Source organism: Oryctolagus cuniculus, chromosome 21, assembly GCF_051225735.1.
Source record: "Oryctolagus cuniculus isolate XC-2025 breed Fujian yellow rabbit chromosome 21, ASM5122573v1, whole genome shotgun sequence".
NCBI classification, from domain to species: domain Eukaryota; kingdom Metazoa; phylum Chordata; class Mammalia; order Lagomorpha; family Leporidae; genus Oryctolagus; species Oryctolagus cuniculus.
This window is the reverse complement of record NC_142887.1, coordinates 521,965-542,182: the sequence shown is the minus strand read 5'-3', so window position 1 is coordinate 542,182 and position 20,218 is coordinate 521,965.

Below are 20,218 nucleotides of genomic sequence, written 5' to 3'. Positions count from 1 at the left end.
AAAGTCATGTTTTCTCAGGTTTCTGAAGCTTTCTTCCTAGAAAACTCGAATGTGTGGAGGATTTGTCTCCAGGTGGAACCAATTAGCGTTTGGCAGCTAAAAACAAAAACTTACATGCTAAAATGCATTCAAAACTGTAAAGTCCATAGAGAATGTCCAGAAAACAAAAATAAACACAGAGGCTGTAGAAAGATCTGGGATTGAGATAGCCGCAACACACCAGATAGTTTTGTTTCCATCCAGGAGTATCTGGACGAATTGTTGAAGTTTTGAAGTGAAATTTAACCAAAAAATCACGGTGAAAGTGGTTTTGGAGAAAAACACAATCTTCCTGTTCGGCAAATGCATCCAATGTCATGTTTACAGAAAGAAATATCATGTTTTCTCAGGTTTCTGAAGCTTTCTTCCTAGAAAACTCGAATGTGTGGAGGATTTGACTCCAGGTGGAACCCATTAGCGTTTGCCAGCAGAAAACAAAACCTTACATGCTAAAATGCATTCAAAACCATAAAGTCCATAGAGAATGTCCAGAAAACACAAACACAGAGGCTGTAGCAAGATCTGGGATTGAGATAGCTAAAAATCACCAGATAGTTTTGTTTTCATCCAGGAGTATCTGGACAAATTGTTGTAGTTTTGAAGTGAAATTTAACCAAAAAATCACCGTGAAAGTGGTTATGGAGAAAAGCACATTCTTCCTGTTCGGCAAATGCATCCAATGTCATGTATACAGAAAGAAATATCATGTTTTCTCAGGTTTCTGAAGCTTTCTTCCTAGAAAACTCGAATGTGTGGAGGATTTGACTCCAGGTGGAACCAATTAGCGTTTGGCAGCTAAAAACAAAAACTTACATGCTAAAATGCATTCAAAACTGTAAAGTCCATAGATAATGTCCAGAAAACGCAAACAAACACAGAGGCTGTAGAAAGATCTGGGATTGAGATAGCCGCAACACACCAGACAGTTTTGTTTTCATCCAGGAGTATCTGGACAAATTGTTGAAGTTTTGAAGTGAAATTTAACCAAAAAATCACCGTGAAAGTGGTTTTGGAGAAAAGCACAATCTTCCTGTTCGGCAAATGCATCCAATGTCATGTTTACAAATACAAATATCATCTGTTCTCAGGTTTCTGGAGCTTTCTTCCTAGAAAACTCGAATGTGTGGAGGATTTGACTCCAGGTGGAACCAATTAGCGTTAGGCAGCTAAAAACAAAAACTTACATGCTAAAATGCATTCAAAACCGTAAAGTTCACAGAGAATGTCCAGAAAACAGAAACAAACACAGAGGCTGTAGCAAGATCTGGGATTGAGATAGCCACAACACACCAGATAGTTTTGTTTTCATCCAGGAGTATCTGGAAAAATTGTTGTTGTTTTGAAGTGAAATTTAACGAAAAAATCACCGTGAAAGTGCTTTTGGAGAAAAGCACAATCTTCCTGTTCGGCAAATGCATCCAATGTCATGTTTACAGAAAGAAATACCATGTTTTCTCAGGTTTCTGAAGCTTTCTTCCTAGAAAACTCGAATGTGTGGAGGATTTGACTCCAGGTGGAAACAATTAGCGTTTGGCAGCTAAAAACAAAAACTTACATGCTAAAATGCATTCAAAACCGTAAAGTTCACAGAGAATGTCCAGAAAACAGAAACAAACACAGAGGCTGTAGCAAGATCTGGGATTGAGATAGCCACAACACACCAGATAGTTTTGTTTTCATCCAGGAGTATCTGGAAAAATTGTTGTTGTTTTGAAGTGAAATTTAACGAAAAAATCACCGTGAAAGTGCTTTTGGAGAAAAGCACAATCTTCCTGTTCGGCAAATGCATCCAATGTCATGTTTACAGAAAGAAATACCATGTTTTCTCAGGTTTCTGAAGCTTTCTTCCTAGAAAACTCGAATGTGTGGAGGATTTGACTCCAGGTGGAAACAATTAGCGTTTGGCAGCTAAAAACAAAAACTTACATGCTAAAGTGCATTCAAAACCATAAAGTCCATAGAGAAAGTCCAGAAAACACAAACAAACACAGAGGGTGTAGCAAGATCTGGGATTGAGATAGCTCAAAATCACCAGATAGTTTTGTTTTCATCCAGGAGTATCTGGACAAATTGTTGTGGATTTCGGGTGAAATTTAACCAAAAATCACCGTGAAAGTGGTTTTGGAGAAAAGCACAATCTTCCTGTTCGGCAATGCATCCAATGTCATGTTTACTGAAAGAAATATCATGTTTTCTCAGGTTTCTGAAGCTTTCTTCCTAGAAAACTCGAATGTGTGGAGGATTTGACTCCAGGTGGAACCAATTAGCGTTTGGCAGCTAAAAACAAAAACTTACATGCTAAAATGCATTCAAAACTGAAAAGTCCATAGAGAATGTCCAGAAAACAAAAACAAACACAGAGGCTGTAGCAAGATCTGGGATTGAGATAGCTAAAAATCACCAGATAGTTTTGTTTTCATCCAGGAGTATCTGGACAAATTGTTGTAGTTTTGAAGTAAAATTTAACCAAAAAATCACCGTGAAAGTGGTTTTCGAGAAAAGCACAATCTTCCTGTTCGGCAAATGCATCCAATGTCATGTTTACAAATACAAAAGTCATGTTTTCTGAGGTTTCTGAAGCTTTCTTCCTAGAAAACTCGAATGTGTGGAGGATTTGACTACAGGTGGAACCAATTAGCGTTTGCCAGCTAAAAACAAAACCTTACATGCTAAAATGCATTCAAAACTTTCAAGTCCATAGAGAATGTCCAGAAAACACAAACAAACACAGAGGCTGTAGCAAGATCTGGGATTGAGGTAGCTAAAAATCACCAGATAGTTTTGTTTCCATCCAGGAGTATCTGGACGAATTGTTGAAGTTTTGAAGTGAAATTTAACCAAAAAATCACCGTGAAAGTGGTTTTGGAGAAAAGCACAATCTTCCTGTTCGGCAAATGCATCCAATGTCATGTTTACTGAAAGAAATATCATGTTTTCTCAGGTTTCTGAAGCTTTCTTCCTAGAAAACTCGAATGTGTGGAGGATTTGACTCCAGGTGGAACCAATTAGCCTTTGGCCGCTAACAACAAAAACTTACATGCTAAAATGCATTCAAAACTGTAAAGTCCATAGAGAATGTCCAGAAAACGCAAACAAACACAGAGCCTGTAGAAAGATTTGGGATTTAGATAGCTAAAAATCACCAGATAGTTTTGTTTTCATCCAGGAGTACCTGGACAAATTCTTGAAGTTTTGAAGTGAAATTTAACAAAAAAATCACCGTGAAAGTGGTTTTGGAGAAAAGCACAAACTTCCTGTTAGGCAAATGCATCCAATGTCATGTTTACAAATACAAAAGTCATGTTTTCTCAGGTTTCTGAAGCTTTCTTCCTAGAAAACTCGAATGTGTGGAGGATTTGACTCCAGGTGGAACGAATTAGCCTTTGGCCGCTAACAACAAAAACTTACATGTTAAAATGCATTCAAAACTGTAAAGTCCATAGAGAATGTCCAGAAAACGCAAACAAACACAGAGCCTGTAGAAAGATCTGGGATTGAGATAGCTAAAAATCACCAGATAGTTTTGTTTTCATCCAGGAGTATCTGGAAAAATTGTTGTAGTTTTGAAGTGAAATTTCACCAAAAAATCTCCGTGAAAGTGGTTTTGGAGAAAAGCACAATCTTCCTGTTCGGCAAATGCATCCAATGTCATGTTTACAAATACAAAAGTCATGTTTTCTCAGGTTTCTGAAGCTTTCTTCCTAGAAAACTCGAATGTGTGGAGGATTTGTCTCCAGGTGGAACCAATTAGCGTTTGGCAGCTAAAAACAAAAACTTACATGCTAAAATGCATTCAAAACTGTAAAGTCCATAGAGAATGTCCAGAAAACAAAAATAAACACAGAGGCTGTAGAAAGATCTGGGATTGAGATAGCCGCAACACACCAGATAGTTTTGTTTCCATCCAGGAGTATCTGGACGAATTGTTGAAGTTTTGAAGTGAAATTTAACCAAAAAATCACGGTGAAAGTGGTTTTGGAGAAAAACACAATCTTCCTGTTCGGCAAATGCATCCAATGTCATGTTTACAGAAAGAAATATCATGTTTTCTCAGGTTTCTGAAGCTTTCTTCCTAGAAAACTCGAATGTGTGGAGGATTTGACTCCAGGTGGAACCCATTAGCGTTTGCCAGCAGAAAACAAAACCTTACATGCTAAAATGCATTCAAAACCATAAAGTCCATAGAGAATGTCCAGAAAACACAAACACAGAGGCTGTAGCAAGATCTGGGATTGAGATAGCTAAAAATCACCAGATAGTTTTGTTTTCATCCAGGAGTATCTGGACAAATTGTTGTAGTTTTGAAGTGAAATTTAACCAAAAAATCACCGTGAAAGTGGTTATGGAGAAAAGCACATTCTTCCTGTTCGGCAAATGCATCCAATGTCATGTTTACAGAAAGAAATACCATGTTTTCTCAGGTTTCTGAAGCTTTCTTCCTAGAAAACTCGAATGTGTGGAGGATTTGACTCCAGGTGGAAACAATTAGCGTTTGGCAGCTAAAAACAAAAACTTACATGCTAAAGTGCATTCAAAACCATAAAGTCCATAGAGAAAGTCCAGAAAACACAAACAAACACAGAGGGTGTAGCAAGATCTGGGATTGAGATAGCTCAAAATCACCAGATAGTTTTGTTTTCATCCAGGAGTATCTGGACAAATTGTTGTGGATTTCGGGTGAAATTTAACCAAAAATCACCGTGAAAGTGGTTTTGGAGAAAAGCACAATCTTCCTGTTCGGCAATGCATCCAATGTCATGTTTACTGAAAGAAATATCATGTTTTCTCAGGTTTCTGAAGCTTTCTTCCTAGAAAACTCGAATGTGTGGAGGATTTGACTCCAGGTGGAACCAATTAGCGTTTGGCAGCTAAAAACAAAAACTTACATGCTAAAATGCATTCAAAACTGAAAAGTCCATAGAGAATGTCCAGAAAACAAAAACAAACACAGAGGCTGTAGCAAGATCTGGGATTGAGATAGCTAAAAATCACCAGATAGTTTTGTTTTCATCCAGGAGTATCTGGACAAATTGTTGTAGTTTTGAAGTAAAATTTAACCAAAAAATCACCGTGAAAGTGGTTTTCGAGAAAAGCACAATCTTCCTGTTCGGCAAATGCATCCAATGTCATGTTTACAAATACAAAAGTCATGTTTTCTGAGGTTTCTGAAGCTTTCTTCCTAGAAAACTCGAATGTGTGGAGGATTTGACTACAGGTGGAACCAATTAGCGTTTGCCAGCTAAAAACAAAACCTTACATGCTAAAATGCATTCAAAACTTTCAAGTCCATAGAGAATGTCCAGAAAACACAAACAAACACAGAGGCTGTAGCAAGATCTGGGATTGAGGTAGCTAAAAATCACCAGATAGTTTTGTTTCCATCCAGGAGTATCTGGACGAATTGTTGAAGTTTTGAAGTGAAATTTAACCAAAAAATCACCGTGAAAGTGGTTTTGGAGAAAAGCACAATCTTCCTGTTCGGCAAATGCATCCAATGTCATGTTTACTGAAAGAAATATCATGTTTTCTCAGGTTTCTGAAGCTTTCTTCCTAGAAAACTCGAATGTGTGGAGGATTTGACTCCAGGTGGAACCAATTAGCCTTTGGCCGCTAACAACAAAAACTTACATGCTAAAATGCATTCAAAACTGTAAAGTCCATAGAGAATGTCCAGAAAACGCAAACAAACACAGAGCCTGTAGAAAGATTTGGGATTTAGATAGCTAAAAATCACCAGATAGTTTTGTTTTCATCCAGGAGTACCTGGACAAATTGTTGAAGTTTTGAAGTGAAATTTAACAAAAAAATCACCGTGAAAGTGGTTTTGGAGAAAAGCACAAACTTCCTGTTAGGCAAATGCATCCAATGTCATGTTTACAAATACAAAAGTCATGTTTTCTCAGGTTTCTGAAGCTTTCTTCCTAGAAAACTCGAATGTGTGGAGGATTTGACTCCAGGTGGAACGAATTAGCCTTTGGCCGCTAACAACAAAAACTTACATGTTAAAATGCATTCAAAACTGTAAAGTCCATAGAGAATGTCCAGAAAACGCAAACAAACACAGAGCCTGTAGAAAGATCTGGGATTGAGATAGCTAAAAATCACCAGATAGTTTTGTTTTCATCCAGGAGTATCTGGAAAAATTGTTGTAGTTTTGAAGTGAAATTTCACCAAAAAATCTCCGTGAAAGTGGTTTTGGAGAAAAGCACAATCTTCCTGTTCGGCAAATGCATCCAATGTCATGTTTACAAATACAAAAGTCATGTTTTCTCAGGTTTCTGAAGCTTTCTTCCTAGAAAACTCGAATGTGTGGAGGATTTGTCTCCAGGTGGAACCAATTAGCGTTTGGCAGCTAAAAACAAAAACTTACATGCTAAAATGCATTCAAAACTGTAAAGTCCATAGAGAATGTCCAGAAAACAAAAATAAACACAGAGGCTGTAGAAAGATCTGGGATTGAGATAGCCGCAACACACCAGATAGTTTTGTTTCCATCCAGGAGTATCTGGACGAATTGTTGAAGTTTTGAAGTGAAATTTAACCAAAAAATCACCGTGAAAGTGGTTTTGGAGAAAAGCACATTCTTCCTGTTCGGCAAATGCATCCAATGTCATGTATACAGAAAGAAATATCATGTTTTCTCAGGTTTCTGAAGCTTTCTTCCTAGAAAACTCGAATGTGTGGAGGATTTGACTCCAGGTGGAACCAATTAGCGTTTGGCAGCTAAAAACAAAAACTTACATGCTAAAATGCATTCAAAACTGTAAAGTCCATAGATAATGTCCAGAAAACGCAAACAAACACAGAGGCTGTAGAAAGATCTGGGATTGAGATAGCCGCAACACACCAGACAGTTTTGTTTTCATCCAGGAGTATCTGGACAAATTGTTGAAGTTTTGAAGTGAAATTTAACCAAAAAATCACCGTGAAAGTGGTTTTGGAGAAAAGCACAATCTTCCTGTTCGGCAAATGCATCCAATGTCATGTTTACAAATACAAATATCATCTGTTCTCAGGTTTCTGGAGCTTTCTTCCTAGAAAACTCGAATGTGTGGAGGATTTGACTCCAGGTGGAACCAATTAGCGTTAGGCAGCTAAAAACAAAAACTTACATGCTAAAATGCATTCAAAACCGTAAAGTTCACAGAGAATGTCCAGAAAACAGAAACAAACACAGAGGCTGTAGCAAGATCTGGGATTGAGATAGCCACAACACACCAGATAGTTTTGTTTTCATCCAGGAGTATCTGGAAAAATTGTTGTTGTTTTGAAGTGAAATTTAACGAAAAAATCACCGTGAAAGTGCTTTTGGAGAAAAGCACAATCTTCCTGTTCGGCAAATGCATCCAATGTCATGTTTACAGAAAGAAATACCATGTTTTCTCAGGTTTCTGAAGCTTTCTTCCTAGAAAACTCGAATGTGTGGAGGATTTGACTCCAGGTGGAAACAATTAGCGTTTGGCAGCTAAAAACAAAAACTTACATGCTAAAATGCATTCAAAACCGTAAAGTTCACAGAGAATGTCCAGAAAACAGAAACAAACACAGAGGCTGTAGCAAGATCTGGGATTGAGATAGCCACAACACACCAGATAGTTTTGTTTTCATCCAGGAGTATCTGGAAAAATTGTTGTTGTTTTGAAGTGAAATTTAACGAAAAAATCACCGTGAAAGTGCTTTTGGAGAAAAGCACAATCTTCCTGTTCGGCAAATGCATCCAATGTCATGTTTACAGAAAGAAATACCATGTTTTCTCAGGTTTCTGAAGCTTTCTTCCTAGAAAACTCGAATGTGTGGAGGATTTGACTCCAGGTGGAAACAATTAGCGTTTGGCAGCTAAAAACAAAAACTTACATGCTAAAGTGCATTCAAAACCATAAAGTCCATAGAGAAAGTCCAGAAAACACAAACAAACACAGAGGGTGTAGCAAGATCTGGGATTGAGATAGCTCAAAATCACCAGATAGTTTTGTTTTCATCCAGGAGTATCTGGACAAATTGTTGTGGATTTCGGGTGAAATTTAACCAAAAATCACCGTGAAAGTGGTTTTGGAGAAAAGCACAATCTTCCTGTTTGGGAAATGTATCCAATGTCATGTTTACAAATACAAAAGTCATGTGTTCTCAGGTTTCTGAAGCTTTCTTCCTAGAAAACTCGAATGTGTGGAGGATTTGACTCCAGGTGGAACCAATTAGAGTTTGGCAGCTAAAAACAAAACCTTACATGCTAAAATGCATTCAAAACCGTAAAGTCCATAGAGAATGTCCAGAAAACAAAAACAAACACAGAGGCTGTAGCAAGATCTGGGATTGAGATAGCCGCAACACACCAGACAGTTTTGTTTTCATCCAGGAGTATCTGGACAAATTGTTGTAGTTTTGAAGTGAAATTTAACCAAAAAATCACCGTGAAAGTGGTTTTGGAGAAAAGCACAATCTTCCTGTTCGGCAAATGCATCCAATGTCATGTTTACAAATACAAATATCATGTGTTCTCAGGTTTCTGGAGCTTTCTTCCTAGAAAACTCGAATGTGTGGAGGATTTGACTCCAGGTGGAACCAATTAGCGTTTGGCAGCTAAAAACAAAAACTTACATGCTAAAATGCATTCAAAACCGTAAAGTTCACAGAGAATGTCCAGAAAACAGAAACAAACACAGAGGCTGTAGCAAGATCTGGGATTGAGATAGCCACAACACACCAGATAGTTTTGTTTTCATCCAGGAGTATCTGGAAAAATTGTTGTTGTTTTGAAGTGAAATTTAACGAAAAAATCACCGTGAAAGTGCTTTTGGAGAAAAGCACAATCTTCCGGTTCGGCAAATGCATCCAATGTCATGTTTACAGAAAGAAATACCATGTTTTCTCAGGTTTCTGAAGCTTTCTTCCTAGAAAACTCGAATGTGTGGAGGATTTGACTCCAGGTGGAAACAATTAGCGTTTGGCAGCTAAAAACAAAAACTTACATGCTAAAGTGCATTCAAAACCATAAAGTCCATAGAGAAAGTCCAGAAAACACAAACAAACACAGAGGGTGTAGCAAGATCTGGGATTGAGATAGCTAAAAATCACCAGATAGTTTTGTTTTCATCCAGGAGTATCTGGACAAATTGTTGTGGATTTCGGGTGAAATTTAACCAAAAATCACCGTGAGAGTGGTTTTGGAGAAAAGCACAATCTTCCTGTTCGGCAATGCATCCAATGTCATGTTTACTGAAAGAAATATCATGTTTTCTCAGGTTTCTGAAGCTTTCTTCCTAGAAAACTCGAATGTGTGGAGGATTTGACTCCAGGTGGAACCAATTAGTGTTTGGCAGCTAAAAACAAAAACTTACATGCTAAAATGCATTCAAAACTGAAAAGTCCATAGAGAATGTCCAGAAAACAAAAACAAACACAGAGGCTGTAGCAAGATCTGGGATTGAGATAGCTAAAAATCACCAGATAGTTTTGTTTTCATCCAGGAGTATCTGGACAAATTGTTGTAGTTTTGAAGTAAAATTTAACCAAAAAATCACCGTGAAAGTGGTTTTCGAGAAAAGCACAATCTTCCTGTTCTGCAAATGCATCCAATGTCATGTTTACAAATACAAAAGTCATGTTTTCTGAGGTTTCTGAAGCTTTCTTCCTAGAAAACTCGAATGTGTGGAGGATTTGACTACAGGTGGAACCAATTAGCGTTTGCCAGCTAAAAACAAAACCTTACATGCTAAAATGCATTCAAAACTTTCAAGTCCATAGAGAATGTCCAGAAAACACAAACAAACACAGAGGCTGTAGCAAGATCTGGGATTGAGGTAGCTAAAAATCACCAGATAGTTTTGTTTCCATCCAGGAGTATCTGGACGAATTGTTGAAGTTTTGAAGTGAAATTTAACCAAAAAATCACCGTGAAAGTGGTTTTGGAGAAAAGCACAATCTTCCTGTTCGGCAAATGCATCCAATGTCATGTTTACTGAAAGAAATATCATGTTTTCTCAGGTTTCTGAAGCTTTCTTCCTAGAAAACTCGAATGTGTGGAGGATTTGACTCCAGGTGGAACCAATTAGCCTTTGGCCGCTAACAACAAAAACTTACATGCTAAAATGCATTCAAAACTGTAAAGTCCATAGAGAATGTCCAGAAAACGCAAACAAACACAGAGCCTGTAGAAAGATTTGGGATTTAGATAGCTAAAAATCACCAGATAGTTTTGTTTTCATCCAGGAGTACCTGGACAAATTGTTGAAGTTTTGAAGTGAAATTTAACAAAAAAATCACCGTGAAAGTGGTTTTGGAGAAAAGCACAAACTTCCTGTTAGGCAAATGCATCCAATGTCATGTTTACAAATACAAAAGTCATGTTTTCTCAGGTTTCTGAAGCTTTCTTCCTAGAAAACTCGAATGTGTGGAGGATTTGACTCCAGGTGGAACGAATTAGCCTTTGGCCGCTAACAACAAAAACTTACATGTTAAAATGCATTCAAAACTGTAAAGTCCATAGAGAATGTCCAGAAAACGCAAACAAACACAGAGCCTGTAGAAAGATCTGGGATTGAGATAGCTAAAAATCACCAGATAGTTTTGTTTTCATCCAGGAGTATCTGGAAAAATTGTTGTAGTTTTGAAGTGAAATTTCACCAAAAAATCTCCGTGAAAGTGGTTTTGGAGAAAAGCACAATCTTCCTGTTCGGCAAATGCATCCAATGTCATGTTTACAAATACAAAAGTCATGTTTTCTCAGGTTTCTGAAGCTTTCTTCCTAGAAAACTCGAATGTGTGGAGGATTTGTCTCCAGGTGGAACCAATTAGCGTTTGGCAGCTAAAAACAAAAACTTACATGATAAAATGCATTCAAAACTGTAAAGTCCATAGAGAATGTCCAGAAAACAAAAATAAACACAGAGGCTGTAGAAAGATCTGGGATTGAGATAGCCGCAACACACCAGATAGTTTTGTTTCCATCCAGGAGTATCTGGACGAATTGTTGAAGTTTTGAAGTGAAATTTAACCAAAAAATCACGGTGAAAGTGGTTTTGGAGAAAAACACAATCTTCCTGTTCGGCAAATGCATCCAATGTCATGTTTACAGAAAGAAATATCATGTTTTCTCAGGTTTCTGAAGCTTTCTTCCTAGAAAACTCGAATGTGTGGAGGATTTGACTCCAGGTGGAACCCATTAGCGTTTGCCAGCAGAAAACAAAACCTTACATGCTAAAATGCATTCAAAACCATAAAGTCCATAGAGAATGTCCAGAAAACACAAACACAGAGGCTGTAGCAAGATCTGGGATTGAGATAGCTAAAAATCACCAGATAGTTTTGTTTTCATCCAGGAGTATCTGGACAAATTGTTGTAGTTTTGAAGTGAAATTTAACCAAAAAATCACTGTGAAAGTGGTTATGGAGAAAAGCACATTCTTCCTGTTCGGCAAATGCATCCAATGTCATGTATACAGAAAGAAATATCATGTTTTCTCAGGTTTCTGAAGCTTTCTTCCTAGAAAACTCGAATGTGTGGAGGATTTGACTCCAGGTGGAACCAATTAGCGTTTGGCAGCTAAAAACAAAAACTTACATGCTAAAATGCATTCAAAACTGTAAAGTCCATAGATAATGTCCAGAAAACGCAAACAAACACAGAGGCTGTAGAAAGATCTGGGATTGAGATAGCCGCAACACACCAGACAGTTTTGTTTTCATCCAGGAGTATCTGGACAAATTGTTGAAGTTTTGAAGTGAAATTTAACCAAAAAATCACCGTGAAAGTGGTTTTGGAGAAAAGCACAATCTTCCTGTTCGGCAAATGCATCCAATGTCATGTTTACAAATACAAATATCATGTGTTCTCAGGTTTCTGGAGCTTTCTTCCTAGAAAACTCGAATGTGTGGAGGATTTGACTCCAGGTGGAACCAATTAGCGTTAGGCAGCTAAAAACAAAAACTTACATGCTAAAATGCATTCAAAACCGTAAAGTTCACAGAGAATGTCCAGAAAACAGAAACAAACACAGAGGCTGTAGCAAGATCTGGGATTGAGATAGCCACAACACACCAGATAGTTTTGTTTTCATCCAGGAGTATCTGGAAAAATTGTTGTTGTTTTGAAGTGAAATTTAACGAAAAAATCACCGTGAAAGTGCTTTTGGAGAAAAGCACAATCTTCCTGTTCGGCAAATGCATCCAATGTCATGTTTACAGAAAGAAATACCATGTTTTCTCAGGTTTCTGAAGCTTTCTTCCTAGAAAACTCGAATGTGTGGAGGATTTGACTCCAGGTGGAAACAATTAGCGTTTGGCAGCTAAAAACAAAAACTTACATGCTAAAGTGCATTCAAAACCATAAAGTCCATAGAGAAAGTCCAGAAAACACAAACAAACACAGAGGGTGTAGCAAGATCTGGGATTGAGATAGCTCAAAATCACCAGATAGTTTTGTTTTCATCCAGGAGTATCTGGACAAATTGTTGTGGATTTCGGGTGAAATTTAACCAAAAATCACCGTGAAAGTGGTTTTGGAGAAAAGCACAATCTTCCTGTTTGGGAAATGTATCCAATGTCATGTTTACAAATACAAAAGTCATGTGTTCTCAGGTTTCTGAAGCTTTCTTCCTAGAAAACTCGAATGTGTGGAGGATTTGACTCCAGGTGGAACCAATTAGCGTTTGGCAGCTAAAAACAAAAACTTACATGCTAAAATGCATTCAAAACTGAAAAGTCCATAGAGAATGTCCAGAAAACAAAAACAAACACAGAGGCTGTAGCAAGATCTGGGATTGAGATAGCTAAAAATCACCAGATAGTTTTCTTTTCATCCAGGAGTATCTGGTCAAATTGCTGAAGTTTTGAAGTTTAATTTAACCAAAAAATCACCGTGAAAGTGGTTTTCGAGAAAAGCACAATCTTCCTGTTCGGCAAATGCATCCAATGTCATGTTTACAAATACAAAAGTCATGTTTTCTGAGGTTTCTGAAGCTTTCTTCCTAGAAAACTCTAATGTGTGGAGGATTTGACTCCAGGTGGAACCAATTAGCGTTTGCCAGCTAAAAACAAAACCTTACATGCTAAAATGCATTCAAAACTTTCAAGTCCATAGAGAATGTCCAGAAAACACAAACAAACACAGAGGCTGTAGCAAGATCTGGGATTGAGGTAGCTAAAAATCACCAGATAGTTTTGTTTTCATCCAGGAGTATCTGGACAAATTGTTGAAGTTTTGAAGTGAAATTTAACCAAAAAATCACCGTGAAAGTGGTTTTGGAGAAAAGCACAATCTTCCTGTTCGGCAAATGCATCCAATGTCATGTTTACAAATACAAAAGACATGTGTTCTCAGGTTTCTGAAGCTTTCTTCCTAGAAAACTCGAATGTGTGGAGGATTTGACTCCAGGTGGAACCAATTAGCGTTTGGCAGCTAAAAACAAAAACTTAAATGCTAAAATGCATTCAAAACCGTAAAGTCCATAGAGAATGTCCAGAAAACAGAAACATACACAGAGGCTGTAGCAAGATCTGGGATTGAGATAGCCACAACACACCAGATAGTTTTGTTTTCATCCAGGAGTATCTGGAAAAATTGTTGTAGTTTTGAAGTAAAATTTAACCAAAAAATCACCGTGAAAGTGGTTTTCGAGAAAAACACAATCTTCCTGTTCGGCAAATGCATCCAATGTCATGTTTACAAATACAAAAGTCATGTTTTCTCAGGTTTCTGAAGCTTTCTTCCTAGAAAACTCGAATGTGTGGCGGATTTGACTCCAGGTGGAACCAATTAGCGTTTGGCAGCTAAAAACAAAACCTTACATGCTAAAATGCATTCAAAACCATAAAGTCCATAGAGAATGTCCAGAAAACACAAACAAACACAGAGGCTGTAGCAAGATCTGGGATTGAGGTAGCTAAAAATCACCAGATAGTTTTGTTTTCATCCAGGAGTATCTGGAAAAATTGTTGAAGTTTTGAAGTGAAATTTAACCAAAAAATCACCGTGAAAGTGGTTTTGGAGAAAAGCACAATCTTCCTGTTCGGCAAATGCATCCAATGTCATGTTTACAAATACAAAAGACATGTGTTCTCAGGTTTCTGAAGCTTTCTTCCTAGAAAACTCGAATGTGTGGAGGATTTGACTCCAGGTGGAACCAATTAGCGTTTGGCAGCTAAAAACAAAAACTTACATGCTAAAATGCATTCAAAACCTTAAAGTCCATAGAGAATGTCCAGAAAACACAAACATACACAGAGGCTGTAGCAAGATCTGGGATTGAGATAGCCACAACACACCAGATAGTTTTGTTTTCATCCAGGAGTATCTGGAAAAATTGTTGTAGTTTTGAAGTAAAATTTAACCAAAAAATCACCGTGAAAGTGGTTTTCGAGAAAAACACAATCTTCCTGTTCGGCAAATGCATCCAATGTCATGTTTACAAATACAAAAGTCATGTTTTCTCAGGTTTCTGAAGCTTTCTTCCTAGAAAACTCGAATGTGTGGAGGATTTGACTCCAGGTGGAACCAATTAGCGTTTGCCAGCTAAAAACAAAAACTTACATGCTACAATGCATTCAAAACCATAAAGTCCATAGAGAATGTCCAGAAAACACAAACAAACACAGAGGCTGTAGCAAGATCTGGGATTGAGGTAGCTAAAAATCACCAGATAGTTTTGTTTTCATCCAGGAGTATCTGGACAAATTGTTGAAGTTTTGAAGTGAAATTTAACCAAAAAATCACCGTGAAAGTGGTTATGGAGAAAAGCACATTCTTCCTGTTCGGCAAATGCATCCAATGTCATGTTTACAAATACAAATATCATGTTTTCTCAGGTTTCTGAAGCTTTCTTCCTAGAAAACTCGAATGTGTGGAGGATTTGACTCCAGGTGGAACCAATTAGCGTTTGGCAGCTAAAAACAAAAACTTACATGCTAAAATGCATTCAAAACTTTAAAGTCCATAGAGAATGTCCAGAAAACACAAACATACACAGAGGCTGTAGCAAGATCTGGGATTGAGATAGCCACAACACACCAGATAGTTTTGTTTCCATCCAGGAGTATCTGGACAAATTGTTGTAGTTTTGAAGTGAAATTTAACCAAAAAATCACAGTGAAAGTGGTTTTGGAGAAAAGCACAATCTTCCTGTTCGGCAAATGCATCCAATGTCATGTTTACAGAAAGAAATATCATGTTTTTTTCAGGTTTCTTAAGCTTTCTTCCTAGAAAACTCGAATGTGTGGAGGATTTGACTCCAGGTGGAACCAATTAGCCTTTGGCAGCTAAAAACAAAAACTTACATGCTAAAATGCATTCAAAACTGAAAAGTCCATAGAGAATGTCCACAAAACAGAAACAAACACAGAGGCTGTAGCAAGATCTGGGATTGAGATAGCTAAAAATCACCAGATAGTTTTGTTTTCATCCAGGAGTATCTGGACAAATAGTTGTAGTTTTGAAGTGAAATTTAACCAAAAAATCACCGTGAAAGTGGTTTTGGAGAAAAGCACAATCTTCCTGTTCGGCAAATGCATCCAATGTCATGTTTACTGAAAGAAATATCATGTTTTCTCAGGTTTCTGAAGCTTTCTTCCTAGAAAACTCGAATGCGTGGAGGATTTGACTCCAGGTGGTACGAATTAGCCTTTGGCCGCTAACAACAAAAACTTACATGCTAAAATGCATTCAAAACTGTAAAGTCCATAGAGAATGTCCAGAAAACGCAAACAAACACAGAGCCTGTAGAAAGATCTGGGATTGAGATAGCTAAAAATCACCAGATAGTTTTGTTTTCATCCAGGAGTATCTGGAAAAATTGTTGTAGTTTTGAAGTGAAATTTCACCAAAAAATCTCCGTGAAAGTGGTTTTGGAGAAAAGCACAATCTTCCTGTTCGGCAAATGCATCCAATGTCATGTTTACAAATACAAAAGTCATGTTTTCTCAGGTTTCTGAAGCTTTCTTCCTAGAAAACTCGAATGTGTGGAGGATTTGTCTCCAGGTGGAACCAATTAGCGTTTGGCAGCTAAAAACAAAAACTTACATGCTAAAATGCATTCAAAACTGTAAAGTCCATAGAGAATGTCCAGAAAACAAAAATAAACACAGAGGCTGTAGAAAGATCTGGGATTGAGATAGCCGCAACACACCAGATAGTTTTGTTTCCATCCAGGAGTATCTGGACGAATTGTTGAAGTTTTGAAGTGAAATTTAACCAAAAAATCACCGTGAAAGTGGTTTTGGAGAAAAACACAATCTTCCTGTTCGGCAAATGCATCCAATGTCATGTTTACAGAAAGAAATATCATGTTTTCTCAGGTTTCTGAAGCTTTCTTCCTAGAAAACTGGAATGTGTGGCGGATTTGACTCCAGGTGGAACCAATTAGCGTTTGGCAGCTAAAAACAAAACCTTACATGCTAAAATGCATTCAAAACCATAAAGTCCATAGAGAATGTCCAGAAAACACAAACACAGAGGCTGTAGCAAGATCTGGGATTGAGATAGCTAAAAATCACCAGATAGTTTTGTTTTCATCCAGGAGTATCTGGACAAATTGTTGTAGTTTTGAAGTGAAATTTAACAAAAAATCACCGTGAAAGTGGTTATGGAGAAAAGCACATTCTTCCTGTTCGGCAAATGCATCCAATGTCATGTATACAGAAAGAAATATCATGTTTTCTCAGGTTTCTGAAGCTTTCTTCCTAGAAAACTCGAATGTGTGGAGGATTTGACTCCAGGTGGAACCAATTAGCGTTTGGCAGCTAAAAACAAAAACTTACATGCTAAAATGCATTCAAAACTGTAAAGTCCATAGATAATGTCCAGAAAACGCAAACAAACACAGAGGCTGTAGAAAGATCTGGGATTGAGATAGCCGCAACACACCAGACAGTTTTGTTTTCATCCAGGAGTATCTGGACAAATTGTTGTAGTTTTGAAGTAAAATTTAACCAAAAAATCACCGTGAAAGTGGTTTTGGAGAAAAGCACAATCTTCCTGTTCGGCAAATGCATCCAATGTCATGTTTACAAATACAAATATCATGTTTTCTCAGGTTTCTGGAGCTTTCTTCCTAGAAAACTCGAATGTGTGGAGGATTTGACTCCAGGTGGAACCAATTAGCGTTTGGCAGCTAAAAACAAAAACTTACATGCTAAAATGCATTCAAAACCGTAAAGTTCACAGAGAATGTCCAGAAAACAGAAACAAAAACAGAGGCTGTAGCAAGATCTGGGATTGAGATAGCCACAACACACCAGATAGTTTTGTTTTCATCCAGGAGTATCTGGAAAAATTGTTGTTGTTTTGAAGTGAAATTTAACGAAAAAATCACCGTGAAAGTGCTTTTGGAGAAAAGCACAATCTTCCTGTTCGGCAAATGCATCCAATGTCATGTTTACAGAAAGAAATACCATGTTTTCTCAGGTTTCTGAAGCTTTCTTCCTAGAAAACTCGAATGTGTGGAGGATTTGACTCCAGGTGGAAACAATTAGCGTTTGGCAGCTAAAAACAAAAACTTACATGCTAAAGTGCATTCAAAACCATAAAGTCCATAGAGAAAGTCCAGAAAACACAAACAAACACAGAGGGTGTAGCAAGATCTGGGATTGAGATAGCTCAAAATCACCAGATAGTTTTGTTTTCATCCAGGAGAATCTGGACAAATTGTTGTGGATTTCGGGTGAAATTTAACCAAAAATCACCGTGAAAGTGGTTTTGGAGAAAAGCACAATCTTCCTGTTTGGGAAATGTATCCAATGTCATGTTTACAAATACAAAAGTCATGTGTTCTCAGGTTTCTGAAGCTTTCTTCCTAGAAAACTCGAATGTGTGGCGGATTTGACTCCAGGTGGAACCAATTAGCGTTTGGCAGCTAAAAACAAAAACTTACATGCTAAAATGCATTCAAAACTGAAAAGTCCATAGAGAATGTCCAGAAAACAAAAACAAACACAGAGGCTGTACCAAGATCTGGGATTGAGATAGCTAAAAATCACCAGATAGTTTTCTTTTCATCCAGGAGTATCTGGTCAAATTGCTGAAGTTTTGAAGTGAAATTTAACCAAAAAATCACCGTGAAAGTGGTTTTGGAGAAAAGCACAATCTTCCTGTTCGGCAAATGCATCCAATGTCATGTTTACAAATACAAAAGACATGTGTTCTCAGGTTTCTGAAGCTTTCTTCCTAGAAAACTCGAATGTGTGGAGGATTTGACTCCAGGTGGAACCAATTAGCGTTTGCCAGCTAAAAACAAAACCTTACATGCTAAAATGCATTCAAAACTTTCAAGTCCATAGAGAATGTCCAGAAAACAGAAACAAACACAGAGGCTGTAGCAAGATCTGGGATTGAGGTAGCTAAAAATCACCAGATAGTTTTGTTTCCATCCAGGAGTATCTGGACGAATTGTTGAAGTTTTGAAGTGAAATTTAACCAAAAAATCACCGTGAAAGTGGTTTTGGAGAAAAGCACAATCTTCCTGTTCGGCAAATGCATCCAATGTCATGTTTACAAATACAAAAGACATGTGTTCTCAGGTTTCTGAAGCTTTCTTCCTAGAAAACTCGAATGTGTGGAGGATTTGACTCCAGGTGGAACCAATTAGCGTTTGGCAGCTAAAAACAAAAACTTACATGCTAAAATGCATTCAAAACCTTAAAGTCCATAGAGAATGTCCAGAAAACACAAACATACACAGAGGCTGTAGCAAGATCTGGGATTGAGATAGCCACAACACACCAGATAGTTTTGTTTTCATCCAGGAGTATCTGGAAAAATTGTTGTAGTTTTGAAGTAAAATTTAACCAAAAAATCACCGTGAAAGTGGTTTTCGAGAAAAACACAATCTTCCTGTTCGGCAAATGCATCCAATGTCATGTTTACAAATACAAAAGTCATGTTTTCTCAGGTTTCTGAAGCTTTCTTCCTAGAAAACTCGAATGTGTGGCGGATTTGACTCCAGGTGGAACCAATTAGCGTTTGGCAGCTAAAAACAAAACCTTACATGCTAAAATGCATTCAAAACCATAAAGTCCATAGAGAATGTCCAGAAAACACAAACAAACACAGAGGCTGTAGCAAGATCTGGGATTGAGGTAGCTAAAAATCACCAGATAGTTTTGTTTTCATCCAGGAGTATCTGGAAAAATTGTTGAAGTTTTGAAGTGAAATTTAACCAAAAAATCACCGTGAAAGTGGTTTTGGAGAAAAGCACAATCTTCCTGTTCGGCAAATGCATCCAATGTCATGTTTAAAAATACAAAAGACATGTGTTCTCAGGTTTCTGAAGCTTTCTTCCTAGAAAACTCGAATGTGTGGAGGATTTGACTCCAGGTGGAACCAATTAGCGTTTGGCAGCTAAAAACAAAAACTTACATGCTAAAATGCATTCAAAACCTTAAAGTCCATAGAGAATGTCCAGAAAACACAAACATACACAGAGGCTGTAGCAAGATCTGGGATTGAGATAGCCACAACACACCAGATAGTTTTGTTTTCATCCAGGAGTATCTGGACAAATTGTTGTAGTTTTGAAGTGAAATTTAACCAAAAAATCACCGTGAAAGTGGTTTTCGAGAAAAACACAATCTTCCTGTTCGGCAAATGCATCCAATGTCATGTTTACAAATACAAAAGTCATGTTTTCTCAGGTTTCTGAAGCTTTCTTCCTAGAAAACTCGAATGTGTGGAGGATTTGACTCCAGGTGGAACCAATTAGCGTTTGCCAGCTAAAAACAAAAACTTACATGCTAAAATGCATTCAAAACCATAAAGTCCATAGAGAATGTCCAGAAAACACAAACAAACACAGAGGCTGTAGCAAGATCTGGGATTGAGGTAGCTAAAAATCACCAGATAGTTTTGTTTTCATCCAGGAGTATCTGGACAAATTGTTGAAGTTTTGAAGTGAAATTTAACCAAAAAATCACCGTGAAAGTGGTTATGGAGAAAAGCACATTCTTCCTGTTCGGCAAATGCATCCAATGTCATGTTTACAAATACAAATATCATGTTTTCTCAGGTTTCTGAAGCTTTCTTCCTAGAAAACTCGAATGTGTGGAGGATTTGACTCCAGGTGGAACCAATTAGCGTTTGCATCTAAAAACAAAAACTTACATTCTAAAATGCATTCAAAACTTTAAAGTCCATAGAGAATGTCCAGAAAACACAAACATACACAGAGGCTGTAGCAAGATCTGGGATTGAGATAGC